Here is a 21,844-nt window from a genome sequence, read left to right as displayed (position 1 = left end):
GTAGTAATGTCTCTTTCATTCCTGATTTTAGACATTTGAGTCTTCTCTTTTTTTATTGGTTACTTTAGCTAAAGGTTTTCAATTTTATTGATCTTTTCAAAGGACCAACTTTTGGTCGCATTTATTTTCTCTTTTTTTAATTCTCTACTTCATTTATGTTTCCTCTAGTCTTTATTATTTCCTTCATTCTACTTGCTCTGGGTTTAGTTTGCTCTTTTAAAAAATAGTTTCTTAAGGTAGAAGATTATGTTGTTGATTTGAAGTCTTTTTTAATGTAGGTGTTTAGCTATACATTTTCCTCTAAGTGTTGTTTTATCTGCATTCTATATGTTTTGGGATGTTGTAACTTCATGTTCATTTCTAAAAGTATTTTCTGGCCTCCCTTGTGATTTCTTCTTTGACCCATTTATTATTTAGGAGTGTGTTGTTTAACTCCACATATTTATGAGTTTCTGTTGCTTATTTCTAATTTTCTTGTTTTGATTGAAGAACATGCTTTTTATTGTTTCTATCCTTTTAAATTTCTTGATGTTTGTTTTGTGGCTTGTTTTTATGTTTATCATTTACTGTAGAGAATGTTTTATTTGAACTTAGGAAGAAGATATATTCTGCTTTTGTTGGAGTGTTCTATAGATGTCTTTTAGGATTGTTTGACTCATAGGGATAGTCAAGTCTTCTATTTCCTTGTTGATCTTTTGGCTGTCTTATTCATTATTGAAAGTGGGGTTTAACATGCTTTTAATCCTTTAAAAAATTTTGTTTTGCTCAATTTACAAAATTGGTGACAAGTACTTATGTACAGGACCATAACTCTGTGCATGAGAGAGCCTGAATAAGGTAAGATATTATTAACTGAGAGACTCTGTTATTATATGGAATATAATAACATTATATGGAATTATTATTGGAATTATTAATGGAATTATTATAATTCCATTATATGGAATTATTATTATATGGAATATGTAATGTTATTATATAGAAATGGAATATAAGTATTCAGACTTAGATATTCTCACAATTTTTTTTTTTTGCAATTTTCTGGGAGCAGCAACTTTTGACACTATTTAAATTGATCTAGAGTTAGAGAAAGAAAAATAGATTTCCATTAAAAAAAAATTAAGCCAGCATCATAACTCAAGGAATCAAAATCTGGCAAAGATAGTAAGCAAAAAAAAGAAAGAAAAAATATATATATGTATTTTATATATATTGATAGAAGAATCCTAAGTAATGGGAAATTGGATAAATTAATTTATTTAAATAATAGGCTGCAGCCATGCAGAGTATGTTTATGACATTTCAATATGGTTCAATATTCTACTATTAATTTAATTGAATATACTAATAGGTTGGTGGAGAAAAACTGTGATCATCTTGCTAGAAGCCTAAATGTCATTTAAAATTCACTGTCTTCTTGTAAAATCCTTAGTAAAACAGTTTTAGATGAATATTGCCTTCCAATAATAAAAAAGTTGTACCTCATAGGAGGCATTCTCATGAAAGTCAGGATGAAGAATGATAAGTTTACTATCTCTACTACTACTTAACAACACGCTAGAAGTGCTAGGTAAGGTAGGTAGGCAATGCAGTTATAAAATGGTGGACAAGAAAGGCAGAAATACAAGGGTAATCATATTGAATTTCTGGTTACACAATCAACTGAATAACTTTTTAAAAACAATAAAAATCTCTCTGGTAGTTAGAAAATAAATATAAAGAAACATGTAATATATACACGCAGTGCAAAAAAGTGTATACACATTTTAAGAAAGGAAAAAACGATTAAAATTACGCTGATGGTAATCACTTTGAGCACCTTGTGTACTCTTGTAATTGCAGAAATCAAACGCGATTTGTATTCATCTTTTGTTATTGGTATATATATTGAGTATTACAATTTTAATAGTTTTTTTTTCCTTAAAATGTGTATACTGTTTTTGGCACTGTGTGTGTGTGTTTATCAACAAGGTAGAAAAATATAACTTAAAAATATAACTTCAGGGCTGGCCCGGTGGCTCAGGAAGTTAGAGCTCCATGCTCCTAACTCTGAAGGCTGCCGGTTCGATTCCCACATGGGCCAGTGGGCTTTCAACCACAAGGTTGCCGGTTCAGTTCCTCGAGTTCTGCAAGGGATGGTGGGCTCCGTCCCCTGCAACTAAGATTGAACACGGCACCTTGAGCTGAGCTGCCTCCCTGATGGCTCAGTTGGTTGGAGCACGGGCTCTCAACCACAAGGTTGCCAGTTCAATTCCTCGAGTCCCGCAAGGGATGGTGGGCTCCGTCCCCTGCAACTAAGATTGAACACAGCACCTTGAGCTTAGCTGCCGCTGAGCTTCCGGATGGCTCAGTTGGTTGGAGCATCCTCTCAACCACAATGTTGCCGGTTCGACTCCCGCAAGGGATGGTGGGCTGTGTCCCCTGCAACTAGCAACGGGAACTGGACCTGGAGCTGAGCTGCGCCCTCCACAACTAAGACTGAAAGGACAACAACTTGACTTGGAAACAAAAAAAAAAGGCCTGGAAGTACACACTGTTCCCCAATAAAGTCCTGTTCCCCTCCCCCCCAAAATACAGAAATTTGAACGTTTTTTTTTAAAAATATATAACTTCATAGAATCAATGAAGAAGATAAAACACTTTTATTTTTTTAAATTTGCCATTTTAACTTTTTTTTTTAATTAAGATTTTATTGGGGAAGGGGAACAGGACTTTATTGGGAAACAGTGTGTACTTCCAGGTCTTTTTTCCAAGTCAAGTTGTTGTCCTTTCAATCTTAGTTGTGGAGGGTGCTGTTCAGCTTCAAGTTGTTGTCCTTTCAGTCTTAGTTGTGGAGGGCACAGCTCAGCTCCAGGTCCAGTTCCTGTTGCTAGTTGCAGGGAGCACTGCCCACCATCCCTTGCGGGACTCGAGGAATTGAACTGGCAACCTTGTGGTTGAGAGCCCGCTGGCCCATGTGGGAATCAAACCGGCAGCCTTCGGATTTAGGAGCATGGAGCTCTAACTGCCTGAGCCACTGGGCCGGCCCTGATAAAACACTTTATGATATGAATTTAAAATGAAATTTGTAGCGCTTATACGAGGACTTCTTGATTTGTATAGGAAAATTGAATATTGTAAATGCTAGTTATTTCTAAGTTAATCTATATTTTTCTATTATATTCTAATAAATATAATGTACTTTTAGACAGGGGAATTGACAAAGGAGTAAATATGCAAGACTAGCCTAAAAAATTCCGAGGAAAATTGAAGAGAGTACTATCCTAACAGATATTAAAATATAATACCTTATAAAGTAGAAATAATTAGGACCACTCCATAAAATATTGGAGCAAGAAGAGTCATGTCTGTGGTATAAATTCATTAGATTTTAGACAGAGAGTTGATGTGGAAAATTTCTTAATTTGTTGAGGAGGGCCTAATTATTAATATTGACTTAGCTGGCAGGACAGGTGGATTCTAGGGTATATGGCACTAATTTATTGTGAATATAGGTAGTCTAAGAAAAGTTAAGATATATAAAGAATGAGAAATGTTTGATGGTTTTAGTGACTAGGACTTTCTAAATGGGAAGGTGGATCCTACTTCATTAGTTTGAATAGTGAGAGCAAAGAATTTGAGAACTTAGAGATTGCTGTACTCCTCAGAATGCCTGTTCGGTAACTTTATTTAATGATACCTTTATTTATCTATTTATGTTTTCAAATAAAAAGACTAGTATGCCTTTCCATAAGACAGCAAAATATTGTTATATTTGTCTAGTTAGTTATATCTGTATAGTGTTTTATTTTTTTTATTTTTTATTTTTTTAGTGTTTTATTTTTTTAAAAAAATCAGATTAATTGATTCTGTACTTTAACCTTTGACTATGTACCCTAGCTAGATTCCTAAATTGATCTTCTCAATATATTGTTGCTTTGTCTGTGTACAATCACATTGGATTTAGAGGAGAAATAGCTGGTGTTTACTATGTTAAAACCCAAACCTAAAGTCAGGGAAGTAGTCATTGTGACTCACATCTTAGCCAGGCAGCCTGCTGTTTGAAGTATGATTTCTGGTGAGTACTGCAGTCTTAGCCTTAGGATTCCGTAATGAGATTGAATGGGGTTTCCTGCGAGCACTGGGGGATGATTGACAGAAAGGTGAGGGGAATCATCAGTTAGCATGCCTACCCTTGATAATATTTCCCTGCTGTCTGGGGAGGTACCGAGGACAAATAGGACTTCGTGATGACTGTGTAATTAGTGTATGTTGGTTCCAGCTGAACAAACTGGAGGGTAATGATCAGGTAAATGGAGATGGAATACATTAATGTAGGCTAAGGTATAAAAGACCTTAGGGAAAAACTTATCAAAATTTTATGGGGTTGTTGGAGTATCTTTATATCTTTTCATATTTATATGTACCTCTGTATATATATTTATTTATGTCTTTGTTAGGATATCCTCAATTCTAGATGTGCATGGAGATGAAAGATGAAAGCAATTTAAAAGTAAAAACTTTATGCATTTACTTTTTCTCATTTACATGATTTACTTTTGAAGGTACTTTTCAAACTTTCTATTTGGAAAGGAGTTCAAGTTGTTAGTTTTCACAAAATCATTTCACAAGATCCGTTAATGGACGCACTTGCAGCTAATGCAATCATTGCTTCTCAAATAGGAATAAGTGACCAGGTTCAGCTTTGTAAAAGGTTTTTGGGTGATAACTGAAAAATCAGGTGACCTTTTATTGCATATATGTGTGTGGAGTTGAGACAGTGTGTTTAAATAACATTTTCTTAAAGTGCTGTTACATTTTCTTTTGCTTTTACTAGTACAGAATATTTTAAGATGATGGCCAGCATGGTCCATGTTTCCCACTTGGTCTTAATTATGTCAGAAACATTTCCAGTCATTTAAATTGCAATAGAACATTTATAGGATTCTTAATTCATTCTTGCAAAAAAGAAAAATACTAATAGTTGTCTTTGTTCAACGTGAAATTTGCTTACCAGCAACATCAAGTTCCAAAGGCAAAGCTTCTCATAGTGACTGTAATACTGAGTTTAATGGGAAGGAAGGAATTGGTTTCATTAATAATGTGATTTTAGACCTTGGAGTTCTGGTAATTAGGTGATTAAAAGAGGTTTTTTTGTGTTTTTTTATTTTATTATTATTATTTTTTTTTACGCTTTAAAAAAAATTTATTTTAAGTGTGTTTTTCCAGTACCCATCAGCTCCAAGTGGTTGTTTTAATCTGATTGTGGAGGACACAGCTCACAGTGGCCCATGTGGGGATCGAACCAGCAACCCTGGTGTTACGAGCATCACGTTCTAACCAACTGAGCTAACTGGCCACCCTAAAAGAGTTTTAAATGGCATACTTGCTTTAAAACTTGCCGTGGCTCACTTTTCTCATAAAACTTAGCTTCTTGTAACCTTTTTTGGATTAAGAATACAGTATACTTACCTATGCAAATTTAAAACTCAAGTTTTCAGTAAAGAACTAATTAATCAGGGGAAGAAAACATGTAAGATGTTTAGACATTTATTTTTCTTCTATTTTTTGTATTCTTAATGTCTTTGGATAAATACATTTTTCAGAAACATTATACTATATCAATTTAAAATGTTTCCATTATCTTTGGCTTGGCTAAATTACTTTCTCTACATTTTTGGGTAAAATGGAATAGGATAGGCTTCCTGGTAGGAATTTGTTCACATTAATATGGCTCATCAGGGACATTATATTTAATTGGAGATCCTGCAGAATAGTAGCAGGAGGCTGAAGAGAATTATTTAGCATTAGCAATGTCTCGTCTGGGAGTTGTGCACTAATCAAGGAGCTTGAGTGTTAGCAGTGGGGATGATGGGAATTATGACGATTATGACATGTAAGCATGTCTGTATGCGAACTGGACAGGCAATGAGTTAATCAAGAAGTATATTAAATGGCTCCCATGCTGATTCATTATCTACCGTAGTGCCTGTCAAGTTGTGTATTTAAAAAATACAATAATTGCTGAATTCAGTATGTATAAATTCAGCCATCATTCTTTGCTTTTCAAGAAAATAACCTCAAATTACCTAATACATATAAAAATAGAAAAATGTGTAAACCCTGCTGACTGTATGATTTGCATGTTATAGTATCTTTTTTTTTTAACACTTTAAAGTGATTCTTTAATTTTCAATTCATTTGAAAATCTGTTCACTTTGCCCTTTTAAATATTTATTATAAATACATTTTGGCTTCTACTGCATAAAGGGTTTGGGTTCCAAAACTATATATTTTTCACAATGAAAAAAATCCAATATTTCAGAAAAACGTTAATATTTAACACAGGAAGCTACAGCCAAATCAAAGCATTAATCTTTTCCACCATCAAAATGCTCCAAAATCAGGAGGTGGGTGTGGTGTAGTAGAAATGTCCTTTGCTCTAGTCGGTGGTCTCTTTGTGCCAGGTAGACCCATTCTGTGCCCAGCATGATTGGAGCCATCTGTCATGAAACTATCAGTTAGAAATGCTAGAAATGTACATATTTTTCGGAAATGGAACTAATAAATTGAATTCCTTTTAGAAAATAAATTGAAATGCAGCATAAATCCATGAGCCAACTGGATTATATCTGCAGGCAAATTTATAGAGTCACTGTACAAATGAACGCATACTTTTTTTTTATTGTAAGCACTGCCAAATTTAATAAAACTTTCTACCAAACTGTGACCTTCATCTATTAACTTAATTAAAGCAATATTATGGGTACTACTCAAAGTGTTAACCTGTGGGTGGTTGCTATTGAAATCCCTTATCTGTGGAGTCAGTATTAGTGGTCAGCTGCATCACAAATAAAACTTGCAACCAAGATCCTCCCTTGGGTGCTGTGAGCTCAGCAGGTTAAATTGTCAAAATTCGTTAAATCTTCTTAAAAAACTGATAGTTTCAGCCCCCTGGAGTTTAAGGTAAACCACTCATTCCAGTCAGCAAGGACTCCAACTTTATTGAGCAGCAAGGCAAAAATTACATTTGGACAGGAAAAGGGATTCATAACAGTGTCTTCATGTATGAATTATTTGTTCCTATGTGTTTGTGTACCTTGCTATTTAACTTTAATTAAAACATTTCAACTTCTTTTAATCTATGGGAAGTGTCTTGTGGACATTTTCCTTTACAAAATCCCAAGACCTCAATTTTCTTTAACAAGGACTTTGTTCTTATACTAAAAGTTTAATTTAACAACAAAATAGTGAAGTATTGTTAGTACATCACTTTGTTTTTGTATATTTTAAGATTTCTGATGAATTTAAATAGCATAATTTGAAAAGGAACATTGTGTTTCATAGTAACTAGTACCTGATGGCATGAAAAAGTACCCGCATGGATTAATTTTTCTCTAAGCGTCTATTTAAGATTTAGAAGTTTTGTAGTCTTACTGAAAAAGCATACATTAAATAAAAGATTTGAAAATATAGCTTGTCTTATAAATAGTATTTTTGATACTGCAGTGTTTATAAGGCCACAACTTATATCTGTTACAGCCTTACTCATTTAGGACCTCTTAGTGGAGAGAAAGATATTCTAAGTAATGACTATCACTTATTGAGTAGCTACTGTATACTAAGGAATCAGAATAATTATGTAAGGGAGGTATTATTGCCATCATTTTAAATTGAGATAATTGGGACTTCAAGATGTAAAGTAGATTGCCAAAGACCGTTTAGCTAGGTAAGCAATGGAGCTGAGATTCAAATCATATGTGAGTCCCAAGTTGTACTCTTTCTATTGTAGCATATTGCTTCCCATGCTAAGCATATGCAAAAGTACCCTTTTTCCCCCAAAGGAAGTGAATTTTATCAGTTTGAGGGCTGGGTGTTTATTAGTGCTTGTTGTGGGCCAGATGCAATGCTTGTTGATAGAATTAGAATAGTGACCTGGTGCAACATGATTTCTGCTCTCATGGCACTGAGTGGTAGAGACAGAAATAAAATAAGAAAACATACAAATTAATAATGACAAATTGTGGTGTTCTGAAGGAAACAAATTAATTGCTGAGAGAGAATAATGGAGGGCTCTTCATTAATAAGGTGCTCAGGTAAATTCTCTCTGAGGGGTAAACTGTAAGCTGAGTAGATGAGAGTCAGCTCTTAGCTAGGCAGTGAGCTAGGCAGGTGGGATAGCATGTGCAAAGGCCCTGAGCCAGTCCAGCAGATTGGGACCTAATCCTGAATCAGCACCGCTCAGCTCGTCTAGGCACTCATTTGCTAGCTCTTGATCTCTAGCTCTTCTTGCCAGTGCATTAGTACTACTTGGGACCACTACTTTTAACCCCTACTTGCTACTGCTACTTCTCAGTGGTCACCATGTCAACTACTGAGTTGAAGGAGCAAAAGGAGGAGTCCAGTAGGCATCTTTAGGAAGGTAAAAAGCTGTCTGAAGCAGGGAGATGGCAATAGTGGATTTATATTTGATGTATTCATTTTAGTTGGAGCCTGTGGAAATTTTCCTTTACAAAATCCCAAGACTGTCTCAATTTTCTTCTTTAATAAGAAGTTTGTTCTTTTACTTATACTAGAAGTTTAATTTAACAACAAAATAGTGAACTGCATCAGGTATAAATCTATTATTGCCAATTTCAATTAAGCATGTATTCAGTATGTTTATTGCAAAGCACTGTCCAGATGCCTGGAATGGGATGGTCTGTCCAATGGAGAATTTGTAGGCTTGGAACAAAGGGCAGGAACCTTGTTTTTCTGTGTCAGAGACTGTTAAGTCCAGGTAAAACTGTAAATGAGTAGTATTTCTAAATGTCTAATTTTGTAAACTGTTTAGTTGTTCCAAGTCTTCCTGTGAATTAATCATATATTAATTTAGTTTCCAAGTCTGTAATGTATTCCCCAAATGGATGTTAGATATTTTAGTACAAGGGAATTTATAATTAAATATAGCAAAGTAACTTCAGTGAACTATTCCAATTAAGTGTTATAGATCCCTAGGCTACACTGATGAAACTCGGCTGGGGTGCTGTACATAGGGAAAGCAGTTCTAAAACGACAAAAACTTATCTGTGAAGGGATTCATATAATTTTTCCTTTCAATATGAAATGTCTCCACATGGTTTTTTAGTTTATTTTTGTAAATGCATTTTTTTTGGGGGGGTGGCAGTTTTAGGTTCATAGAAAAATTGAGAGGGTTAAAGAGAGGAAGTTAAAGAGATTTCCCATATACCTCTTGTCTCTCCACATAGGCACAGACTCTCCATTATCAACATCCCGCATCAGAGTGGGACATTTGTTGTCACTGATGAACCTACATTGACACATCATAATCACGCAGTCCATAGTTTACATTAGGACTCACTCTTGCTGTTGTACATTCTATAGGTTTGGACAAATATATAGTGACACAAATCCATTAGTATAGTATCATGCAGAATATTTTCACTGCCCTTAACATCCTCTGTGCTCTGCCTGCTCATCCTTCCCCATCCTCTAACCCCTAGAACCACTGATCTTTTTACTGTCTCCATAGTTTTGCCTTTTCCGGAATGTTATATAATTGGAATCACACAGTATATTGCCTTTACAGATTGGCTTGTTTTACTTAGTAATATGCATTTAAGGTTTCTCTCTTTTTAGCACTGAATAGTACTCTATTGTCTGGATGTACCACAGTTTATCCATTCACCCACTGAAGGACATATTGGTTGCTTCCAAGTTTCGGCAATTAGAAATAAGGCTGCTATAAGCATCTATGTGCAGGTTTCTATGTGGACATACGTTTTCAACTCCTTTGGGTAAGTACCAAGGAGTGTGATTACTGGATCATATGGTAAGAATATGTTTAGTTTTGTAAGAAACCGCCAAACTGGATTCCATAGAGGCTGTACTATTTTGCATTCCTACTAGTACTAAATGAAAACTCCTGCTGCATCTCATCCTTGCCAGTGTTATCAGTGTTCTGGATTTTGTCTATTCTAATAGGTGTGTAGTGGTGTCTCATTTAAATTTGCATTTCCCTGATTACATATGATGTGGAGTATCTTTTCATATGTTTCTTTGCCATTCATATATTGTTTTTGATGAGATGTCTGTAAAGGCCTTTGGCCTATTTTCTCTATCTAGTTGTTCTTTATTTGGTGAATTTTAAGAGTTCTTTGTATATTTTGGATAATAGTCCTTTATTAATTGTGTCTTTTGTATATATTTTCCCCCAGGCTGTGGCTTTTGTAATTCTCTTGACATTGTCTTTCGCAGAGCAGACATTTTTAATTTTAATAAAGTTCAGTTTATCAGTGATTTCTTCCATGGATTGTGACTTTGGTGTTGTGTCTGAAAAGTCCTTGCCATAGCCAAGGTCATCTAGGTTTTCTCCTACATTATTTTCGAGAAGTTTGATAGTTTTGTGTTTTATATTTAGTTCTGCAATCCACTGTAAGCTAATTTTTGTAAAGAGGGGAAAGTTTGTCCAGATTGATTTTATTTTGCATGTGGATGTCCAGTTTTTTCAGCATTGTGTGTAGAAAAGGTTATCTTTGATTCATTATGTTGCCTTTACTCCTTTGTGAAGGATCAGTTGATTATATTTATAGAGGGGTCTATTTCTGGGCCCTCAATTCTGTTCCACTGATCTCTTTGTTCTTTCACCAATACCACTGAAAGTGATGAAAGGGCACTTTGTTCTTCTCCTTTAATATTGTTTTTTTTTTCTCTGATGATTAGTGATGTTGAGCATTTTTTCATATGTCTATTTGCCATTTGTATGTCCTCTTTGGAGAAATGTCTCTTCAGGTTGTCTGCCCATTTTTCAGTTGGGTTGTTTGTTTTTTTGTTGTTGAGTTGTTGAGTTCCTTGTATATTTTGGATATTAGCCCCTAATCGGAGGCACTGTTTGCAAAAATCTTCTCCCATTCAGTTGGTTGCCTCTTTATTTTGTCGTTGTTTTCTTTTGCTGGGCAGAAGCTTTTAAGTTTGATATAGTCCCATTCATTATTTTAGCTTTTACTTCCTTTGCCTTTGGAGTCAAATTCATAAAATGCTCTTTGAACCTAAGGTCCATAAGTTTAGTACCTATGTTTTCTTTTATGCATTTATTGTTTCAGATCTTATGCTTAAGTCTTTGACCCATTTTGAATTAATTTTGGTACATGGTGACAGATAGCAGTCCAGTTTCATTTTTTTGCACGAGGCTTTCCAATTCTCCCAGCATCATTTACTGAAGAGGCTGTCTTTTCTCCATTTTATGTTTTTTGCTTCTTTGTCAAAAATTATCTGTCCATATTTATGTGGTTTTATTTCTGGGTTCTCAATTCTATTCCATTGGTCTATGTGTCTGTTTTTCTGCAAATACTACGCTGTTTTGATTATTGTTGCCTTGTAGTACAAGCTAAAGTTAGGGAATGTGATACCTCCAACATTGTTCTTTTTTCTTACGATTGCTTTGGCTATTTGGGGTCTTTTGTGGTCTCCTTTAATATGGTGTTGGCTATTGTGGGTCTTCTGCCTGTTCATATAAACTGTAGAATAAGTTTGACAATATTCACAAAATATCTTGCTGGGATTTTGACTGTATTGAATTTGTAGATAAAGTGGCGAAGAACTGACTTCTTCCTATCTCAAACACGGACTATCATTCCATTTATTTAGTTCTTTGATTTCATGCATCAGAGTTTTGTAGGTGTCATCATATAGATCTTGTATATGTTCTGTTACATTTATACGTATTTTACTTTTGGATGTGCTAATGCAAATGATACTGTGTTTTAAATTTCAAATTCCACTTGTTCATTTTTGGTATGTAGGAAAACAATTGACTTTTCTTATATTAATCTTGTATCCTGCAACATTGCTATTAGATCCAGGAGTTGTTTTTTTTATTTATTTATTTATTTATTTATTTATTTATTTATTTATTTATTTATTTAGTTTTGTTTATTCTTTCACATTTTCTACATAGATGATCATGTCATCTGCAAACAAAGATGTCTTATATCTTCCTTCCTTATATGTGTATACCTTTTAGTTCATTTTTAGTTCTTTTTCTTTTCTTATTGCATTGGTTGGGACTTCCATTATGATGTTGAAAATTGGTGATGAAAGGGCACATCTTTGCCTTGTTCCTGATCTTAATTGGAGAGTTTTGAGGTTTTTTTTTTTTTAACCAGTAAATATGTTAGCTGTAAGTATTTTGTAGATAGTCTTTACCAAGTTGAGAAAACCTCCTCTATTTCTAGTTTACTGAGAGTTTTTATCATCAATGGGTATTGGATTTTGTCAGATTCTTTTTCTGTATCTATTGATACGATCATGTGATTTTTCTCTGTTGATGTGGTAGATTACATTAGTAATTGATTTTCAAATGTTCAAACAGCATTGCATGCCTGGAATAAATTCCACTTGATTGTAGTGTATAATTCTTTTAATACATTGTTTTATTTAATATGCCAATACTTTGTTGATGGTTTTTGCATGTATGTTTATGAGATATTGGTTGATAGTTTTTTGTTTTATGGTTCCAATTTTAAATAGTTTTATTTAAGTTGCATTTCCACTTTACAATACAGTGCTCATAAAGTGCATCATTATTTCCTTTCCCTGTGCACACAATCCATATTCAAGTAGTAAGAATGCCCAGTTATGTACTATATAGCAGCTCGACTTTAAAACTTCCATGGAATTTGCTACAAATTTGAGTCCTTCCATATTTTGTGTGGGACAATGCTAAATCTATGCTCAAGGTTGGCTTAATCTACCTCTTTAATGGTAGGCCCAGAAGAGGCACCACCAGAAGGAGGGGCTCCACCATCAGGGAAGCCTCTAGGCATCCCTTCTGGCGTGCCTCCTGCACTCTGGTTCAGCTTGGTAATGATGGAATTGTAGACTTTTTCCAGCTCTTTCTGATGATGTTCAAATTCTTCCTTTTCTGCAGTCTGATTCTTATCAAGCTAGTTATGACTTCATTGTACTTGTCAAGAATCTTCTGTTTGTCCTCATCATTGATCTTGCCTTGAATTTTTTCATCTTCAACAGTTGCTTTCATTTTGAATGCATAGGATTCAAGGGAATTTTTAGAAGACACCTTGTCCCTCTGCTTCTCATCTTCAGCTGTGTACTTCTCAGCTTCCTGGACCATGCGCTCGGTGTCTTCCTTGCTCAGGTGACCCTTGTCATTAGTGATGGTGATTGTATTCTCTTTTCCTGTACTTTTATCCACAGCAGAGACATTGAGGATGCCATTTGGGATCAGTATGAAAAGTGGCTTCAATCTGAGGAGCACCACGAGGTGCGGGAGGTGTGGCTGTGAGCTCAAACTTGCCAAGCAAATCGTTATCCTTGGTCATGGCCCGCTCGCCTTCATAAACCTGAATGCGGCTGGTGGGCAGAGCAGGTAGTGAAGGTCTGTGTCTGCTGGGTAGGAATGGTAGTATTGTGCCTTATGAGGACAGTCATGACTCCACCAGCAGTTTCAATGCCAAGGGAAAGAGGAGTGGCATCCAACAGCAGCAAATCTTGAACATTTTCAGATTTGTTTCTAGATAGGATGGCTGTCCCTAAGCAACAGCCTCATCAGGGTTGATGCTCTTATTTAACTCATTAACATTGATGAGTCCTGCAGAATTTTCTGAATCTTGGGGATACGGGTAGAACCACCCATCAGGACAATAATATGGATCTGGGGCTTATGGAGTTTGGTATCCCAGAGGGCTTTCTCTCCAGGGTTCAGGGTGCCTTGGAAAAGGTCTGCGTTCAGTTCTTCAAATTTGGCACGGGTGACAGAGGTATAGAAGTTGATTCCTTCATAGAGTGAATCAATCTCAGTACTGGCCAGGTTGCTGGAAAAGAAAGTATGAGGTGTGATCAAAACATACGGTGAATATTTAAATTTAAAAAATTATTACAGTAAAAGAAACATTGCCTTTAATCCCCCTCAAAATACTCCCCATCACTTCAAACACACATATCCCGTTGTTCTTACCACTATCTGAAGCAGTGCTGGAAGTCCTCTTTTGTGGTTGCCTCGATGTCCTGATTCAAAATGTTTACCTTTCATAGTTATTTTGATTTTGGGGAAGAGCCAGAAGTCGAACGGTGCCAGATCAGGTGAATAAGGTGAATGAGGACGCACAGTAATCTTTTTATTTGACGGAAATTGCCGTAGACCATAAGCGATGTGTGATGCTGAGCCTTTCTGTTGTGATCACAAAATACGGTGAATGCTGCTGCCGAGTGCCATCCAGCAGAAAGGCAGGGATCTTCAATGCAGGAAGTGGCACATCGAACCGCAGTAACAGTGTGTGACAAGTTTCAACTTGTTTGGTGCAGACAGTTGGGCATGAGCTGTGGTTGAGAGAAGGTGTGTTTTAAAGTGTGCTGTAAATCATCCTTCATCATGACAACACTCTGTGTCACACATCCCTTCTGGTATACAGCAATTTCTGTCAAATACGGTGTGTCCTCATCCACCTTATTCACTGGATCTGGCACTATGGGACTTCTGGCTCTTCCCCAAATTCAAAATGATTCAGGACATCGAGGCAGCCACAACAGAACAACTAAAACCACTCACGAAAGAGGACTTCCAGAACTTCTTCAGAAAGTGGCAAGAACAATGGGATAAGTGTGTTCAAATGAGGGGGAATATTTTGAGGGTAATTAATGGCAATGTGTCTTTTACTGTAATATTTTTTTAAGTTTAAATATTCACTGTATTGTTTGATTACACCTTGTATGCTGAGCATGTTCACAAGCAGTACAGAGGCGCGGCAAGCACTCTTCTCACTGATGTCCTTCTGCTTGTGCTTGAACTCTGCAATAAAATGGTTGACCATTCTCCGCATAACTGGGTGTCCACAGCTATAGATTTGACCTCAGAAATTCCATCTTCAGTTGTGAGAATTGACGCATCAAAAGTGCTGCCTCCCAAGGCAAAGATCAGCATATTTGTTTTATCTCTAACCTTTTTGTCTAAGCCATAAGCAATAGCAGCAGCAGGTGACTCATTGATGATTCTAAGTACACTGAGACCAGCAAAGTTCCAGCATCTTTGGTAGCCTGACGCTGAGAGTCATTGAAATAAGCAGGTACTATGATGATAGCACTGGTAACAGTCTTCCCAAAGTAGGCTTCTGCAATTTCCTTCATTTTTGTCACAACCGTAGATGACACTTCTTCTGCATAGAAACTTTTTGTCTCTGCCTTGTATTCTACTTGGACTTTGGGCCTGCCAGCATCATTCACCACTATGAAGGGCCAGGGCTTCATAGGGGTTGAACAACAGCATCATCAGATCTACGTCCAGTCAGGTGTTTGGCATCACAAACTGTGTTGATGGGGTTCATTGCAACTTGATTCTTTGTGGCATCACCAATCAATCGTTCAGTATCAGTAAAGATGACATAACTTGGGGTGGTTCAGTTTCCCTGATCATTGGCAATTATTTCCACATTTCCATCCTGAAAGACACCCACACAAGTATAGATGGTGCCAAGATCAATGCCAACTGCAGGTCCCTTAGGCATGGTTGTTTGAGTGTATGCGTGACTTGCAAAGAAGGAAAATCCCAGCAGCTGTCCCCATGTTCAATGAGCGGTTGATAAGTTTTCTTGTCTGCTTTTGGTATTGGGGTAACGCTGGCTTCATAGAATGAGTTAGGAAGTATTCCCTCTGCTTATATCTTCTGAAAGAGATTGTAGAGAATTGGTATAGTTTTTTTCTTAAATGTTTGGTAGAATTCACCAGTGAAACCATGTGGACCTGGAGCTTTCTGTTTTGGAAGGTTATTAATTATTGATTCAATTTTTCAAATAGATACAGGTCTATCCAGATTGTTTATTTCTTCTGGTGCGAGTTTTGGCAGCTTGTGTCTTTTAAGGGTTTGATTCATCTCAACTAGATTATTAAATTTGTGGGCATAGAGTTGTTCCTAGTATTTCATTATTATCCTTTTAATGCTAGGAGATCTGTAGTGATGTCTCCTCTTTCATTTCTGATATTAGTAATTTGTGTCTTTTCTCTCTTTTACTTAGTTAGCCTTGCTGAAAGCTTATCAATTTTATTGATCTTTTCAAAGAACCAGTTTTATTTTGTTTCTTTTTTGGGGAATATTGGGGAACAGTGTATTTCTCCAGGGCCCGTCAGCTCCAAGTCATTGTCCTTCAATCTAGTTGTGGAGGGTGCAGCTCAGCTCCAAGTCCAGTCACTGTTTTCAATCTTAGTTGCAGGGGGTACAACCCACCATCACATGTGGGAATTGAACCAGCAACCTTGTTGTTAAGGGTTCATGCTCTAACTAGCTGAGCCATCTGGCCCCCCATCAAAGAACCAGCTGTTGATTTCATTGACTTTCTCTATTGATTTTCTTTTTAAAATGTCATTGATTTCTGCTTTAATCCTTACTATTTCTCCTGCTTACTTTGCATATAATGTGCTCTTCTTTTTCTAGTTTTCTAAGAGGAAACTTAAAGTTTTAGATCTTCTCTTCTAATATATTATTTCAGTGCTATAAATTTCTCTTTAAGTACTGTTTTCACTGTATCTCACAAATTTTATTAATTTGTGTTTTCATTTGCATTTAGTTAAAAATATTTTACAATTTTTCTTGAGGTTTCTTCTTTGACCCATGTGCTATTTAGAAGTGTGTGTTTTTTAATCTTGATGTATTTTGGTTTTCCAATTATTTTTCTGTTGATTTCAAGTTTAATTCCACTGTGGTCTGAGAGCAGACATTGTATGATTTGTATTCTTTTAAGTTCATTAAGGTATGTTTTATGGCCTAAAATGTGGTGGTCCACCTTGGAGAATGTTCCATGAAAACTTGGGAAGAAAGTGTGTTTTGCTGTTAGATGATGTAGTCCATAGATATCTGATGGTATTGTTGAGTTTAATTGTATCCTACTTGATTTTCTTATTGCTGGATCTGTCCATTTCTGATAGAGGGGTGTCGAGGTTTCCAGCTATGATCATAGGTTCATGTATTTTCTCTTGCAGTTCTATCAGTTTTTGCATCATATAATTTGATGCTCTGTTGTTAGACACATACTCATTATGGATTATTATATGTCTTGTGGACGAATTGACTCCTTTATCATTATGTAATGCCTTTCTTTATCCTTAATAACTTTTCTTGCATTGCAGTCTGCTTTGTCAGAAATTAATATAGCTATTCCTGATTTCTTGTGATTAGTTTTAGCATGGTATACTTTTCTCCATCTATTTACTTTTAATCTATTTGTGTCTTTATATTTAAAGTGGGTTTCTTGATGTGTAGTTGGGTGTTTTTTTTTGATCCACTATGACAATCTCTGTTTTTTAATTAGTACATTGAGACTGTTGACATTCATGTAATTATTGATACAGTTGAATTCATACTAACCATATTTGTTACTGTTTTCTATTTGTTGCCCTTGTTCTTTGTTCCTGTCTTTGTCTTCCACTGTTTTCTGCTTTTTGTGGTTTTGATTAAACATTTTATAAGGTTCGTTTTCTCTCTTTTCATAGCATTTCAGTTATATTTCTTTTTTTAGTGGTTTCCCTAAACTTTGCAATATACATTTACAATGAATGTATAGTTTTAGTGATTTTTTAGTGGTTTCTCTAAAGTTTGCAATATACATTTACAATGAATGAGTCTAGTTTCAGATAATGCTATACCACTTCATTGGTAATGTGAGTATCTTATAATAACAAAATAATCCTAATTCTTCCCTCTTATCCCTTGTATTGTTGCTGTTATTCATTTCATTTATATGTAAGCACGTATATAATATGTGCATAAACATATATAATAAAATGCATTGTTGCTATTAGTATTTTGAACAAACTGTTATTTGTTAGATCAATTAAGAATAAGGAAAAATAAATTTTTAATTTTGCCTTCACTTATTCCTTCTTTGGTGCTTTTTCTTTATGTAGATCCAAATTTCTGACCTATGTTTTCCTTCTCTCTAAAGAACTTATTTTCACATTTCTTGAAAGGCAGTTCTATTGACAAGAGATTTCCTCAGTTTTCGTTTGTCTGAGAAAATCTTTATTTCTCCTTTACTTTTGAAGGGTAATTTTACAGTGTATAAAATTCTAGGATGGTTTTTTTTCCCCCCTCTCAATGCTTTGAATATTTCACTTCATTCTCTTCTTGCTTGCATGGCTTCTGAGGAGAAGTTGGATGTAATTCTTTGTTCCTCTACAGATTAGGTTTTTTTCCCTCTGGGTTTTTGCTTGACTTTGTCTTTGATTTATTTGAAAATGATTTGTCTAGCTGTAGTTTTTTTGGCATTTATCCTGATTGGTGTTCTCTGAGCTTCCTGGGTCTGTGGTTTGGTGCCTGACAATTAGGGGTAAATTCTCAGTCACTGTTGTTTCAAATATTTCTTCTGTTCCTTTCTTTTTTCTTCTGATATTCACATTATGTGTATGTTATGTGAGGACAGATTTTGTTAAGAAAAGAAAACAAAACAGAGTACTCTAGATTATTCCACAGTGGTTCCTTTTCCCTTATTATTCCCAGAGCACAAGGGAATATTTTGCTAATATTTATTGTGAGAACCTGGTTGAGCTTCTGGAGGTGAAACTTACAAAAGTGTGGAGTCCTTCTATGACTGGGTCTCTGTGGAGTTTTTATCTCTCAGACTTGTAGACACTGAGCCACCAGCAATTTGTAAATTACCTTTCAGGTTTTCCTACCCTGGCACTGGTTCCTAGGCAGTTTCTGCTCATGAGTCTCTGCTCTGGTAAGTGTGGTTCCTTGCGTTTATCTGTCTCCAGTCTTGGATACCCGTGCCCTGTATCCAGACCTCTCTCATAGACCCAAGGACAGTTGCTTTATCAGTGTTGTCAGCTTTTTATTTGTTAGGACAGAGTGGTGACTTCTAAGCTTCTTTACATGTGGAACTGGAAATTAAAAGTTTCACATAATTTTTTTGGGGGGGTTAAAAATTAATTTATTTTCAATTGTATAATCTGTATAATAAAACTTAACAATTTTAACCATTTCTAAGTGTACAGTTCAGTGGCATTCAGTATATTCGCATAGTTTTTCAAGATGAAAAATGTTCTGGAGATGAATAGTAGTGATGGTCACACATCATTTTAAAGTTATATGATTTTTTAAATTTTTGGCATTTTTTAAGGTTTTCTAACAGATTTATCTATCCTTACAATGTTTCATTTAGCTTACATTGTTTGGATTTATAGGGAGTGACAGATATTCAACATTTGACGAGTATCAATTGAGTACATGCTCTGTGAAGGTCCCGTATCTTTTGATTCTGACAATAACTGCCTGGAGTTAGCACAGGTCCCACAGGTTGACGGGTCAGTCCCACAAGGCTACCCCCACTTCAGATGCTGGTCTTAAGTCTGAGGTTGTCACCTGTACTTTTGACTAAGTGGCTTTAACTCAGAGGTTCCCACAACCCCCTCCTCAGGTTTGTTAATTTGCTATAATGGCTCATAGAACTCAGGGAAACATTTTACTTTCACTTATTGGTTTATCATAAATGATATTACAAACAATATAAATGAATAGCCACATGAAGAGGCCCATAGGCCAAAGTCTAGAAGATCCCAGAAATGGGATCTTCTGTGCTGTAGAGTTCGGGTGTACCTAGCATGTGGATGTGTCCCCCAACCCAAAAGCTCTCCAAACCCTTTTGGTTAGGGCTTTTATGGAGGCACCATTATGTGGCATGACTGATTAAATCATTGGCCATTGGTGATTAACTCAGCTCTGGCTCCTCTCCGTTGAGATGGGGGATGGGGCTAAAAGTTCCAACTCTCTAATAAAGCCTTTTTCTGGTTCCTTAACCCCCATCCTGAAGCTGTCTAAGGGCCCCCAGCCACCAGTATCTTATTAGCATACAAAAAGAAACTCTTATCACTCCCAGATTCCAAGGATCTTAGTAGCCCTTGTGTCAGGAACTGGGGTCAAAGACCAAATATTAGAACAAAAGATGCTCCTAGCACCCCTATCTATCAGGAAATTACAAGGATTTTAGGAGCTCTGTGTCAGGAACTGAGGGCAGAGACCATATGTATATTTCTTCTTATGTCACAAAGAAAAACACAATGGGAATTTATCCACCCTCTTGGAACTATAGTTTCATTTGCAGAAGAATGTTCCTTTTCTGAATGTTTTGGCTCCTGCAGGCTCCCATTTCTGCCATAGAATACTGCTGATGTAGCCGTAGAATTACTTAGGGGCTGGGGCACAAAATAATGGAGTTAAAAATAAAATAAAAAAACAACCTGGGAGATTTCTGTAGTGTTCTAAGTGTTAGGAGCCTCCTTTTCTTCTTGAGTCAGAAGTATAGGGCTTCTCCTGGAGTTCTCTCTGCCAGCACCCCAATGCCGACTCCGGGTATGAGGCTTTGTTGATTAGGCAGGAGGATCACAGAGGAAAGGAAAATGCTAAAACTCAATTCTGGTTTACAGTAATTTGAATTCTGTTCTTCCTTGATCTGTCTGCTACTATTCACTTTTCAGAGCTTGCCAATAGTGACTCATGTATTTTGTTCAGGTTTCATAGCTGCATTCAGTGGGACAGATAGGGTGGAATATGCTTATTCCATTTTACCTAGGATTAGAATGGCGAGGGGTGTTTCTTAAAAGTCACTGAAAAACAACTGTGGGAAGGAGTTTGATGCAGCTGAATGGTTGTTTGTATATTATATATTATGCTATATATCCTGTATTATGGGGAAAGTTTGGTTAGATAACATCAGAGGAAAAGAAGTTTTTATTCTTGATAGCACTACTTGTTAAGCTTCCTCTGAGATTAGTGGGAGGGAAGGGAGAGTGTTTATAGCTAATTGCTTGAAATGGCCCAACTGCAGCAACCCATAGTAAGCTGGTGTGAAAGATGGAGTGTCACATTCCTCATAGGAACATTATTTTCTTTTTGTAGAAAGCAAACTTTGAGAACCACTGACTTCCCAGTTAAAGTCCCAACTCTTTCCTATGGCATTCAAGATTCCTTCCAATCTCATTCCTTCTACTCTATCATTCTCTTTCACCATCCTCTCCCATCAATGCTTCCTTATACACCTTGATTTTTTTTTCAAAGATTTAAAAAAATTTTTGGTGAAAATATATTTTATATTTTTATAGTTACATAGGGAATATTGGGGAACAGTGTGTTTCTCCAGGGCCCATCAGCTCCAAGTCGTTGTCCTTCAATCTAGTTGTGGAGGGCTCAGCTCAGCTCCAAGTCCAGTCGCCATTTTCAGTCTTTAGTTGCAGAGGGCGCAGCCCACCATCCCATGCGGGAATTGAACCGCAACCTTGTTGTTGAGGGTTTGTGCTCTAACCAACTGAGCCATCTGGCTGCTCCCTTATACACCTTGATTTTAAGCCATTTCACAGATTTCTAAATAGACTGGGGTGAATCAATTTCCACAATGTTGAATGTGCCTCTTCTCTGTTGGTAATTCCTTCTCACTTTTTTCCCATTTATTAGGAATCCAGTTTTATATTTCAGTAACTGAGTCTTCGTGAAACCATTTTTTGTATTACAACTTGTACATGCTCTTATTTATTACTTTTATTTGGAATTCGCATAGAAGTCTGTCATTTGTATTAGATTGAACTGGAGGGGAGGGGAGGGACTGTGATTTACTATCTCTTTATATCCTGCTGTAGCACAGTACTTGTGATAAATGTTGGATTGAGTCAGGAAAGATAGAGGGAAGTGTTCAGGCTTTATTTAATTGTAAAGTGATGTGGTAGATAGGACATAGAATGGTTAAATTAGAAAAAAGAGTGCAAAGCAGAGACCTGTATGGTATAAATAGAATTAGGAAATAATGTTTTTAGGGAAAATGTTTTGATTGCTTTGAGTTTTTCTTTTGGTGGGGTAGCTTTTTCTCTAGTT

General features: G+C 36.1%; 1 protein-coding gene and 1 pseudogene across 3 annotated transcripts in view; one reads left to right on the top strand and one right to left on the bottom strand.

Annotated features, from left to right (window-relative positions):
- Positions 1-21,844, top strand: part of PCCA (propionyl-CoA carboxylase subunit alpha) — a 359,957-nt gene that overhangs the window by 29,634 nt on the left and 308,479 nt on the right. The gene's annotated exons all lie outside the window — the stretch shown is intronic.
- LOC308496707 (heat shock cognate 71 kDa protein-like) lies at positions 12,723-15,497 on the bottom strand (annotated as a pseudogene). Its single transcript has 2 exons — positions 14,702-15,497; positions 12,723-13,811 (listed from the first exon to the last, which is right to left on the bottom strand). The product of its transcript is annotated as a heat shock cognate 71 kDa protein-like (transcript).

This window comes from Rhinolophus hipposideros, assembly GCF_964194185.1.
Source record: "Rhinolophus hipposideros genome assembly, chromosome: 4".
In the NCBI taxonomy this organism is placed as follows: Eukaryota; Metazoa; Chordata; class Mammalia; order Chiroptera; family Rhinolophidae; genus Rhinolophus; species Rhinolophus hipposideros.
The sequence above is the reverse complement of the archived record's forward strand: the minus strand, read 5'-3'. Positions and strand labels throughout refer to the sequence as shown.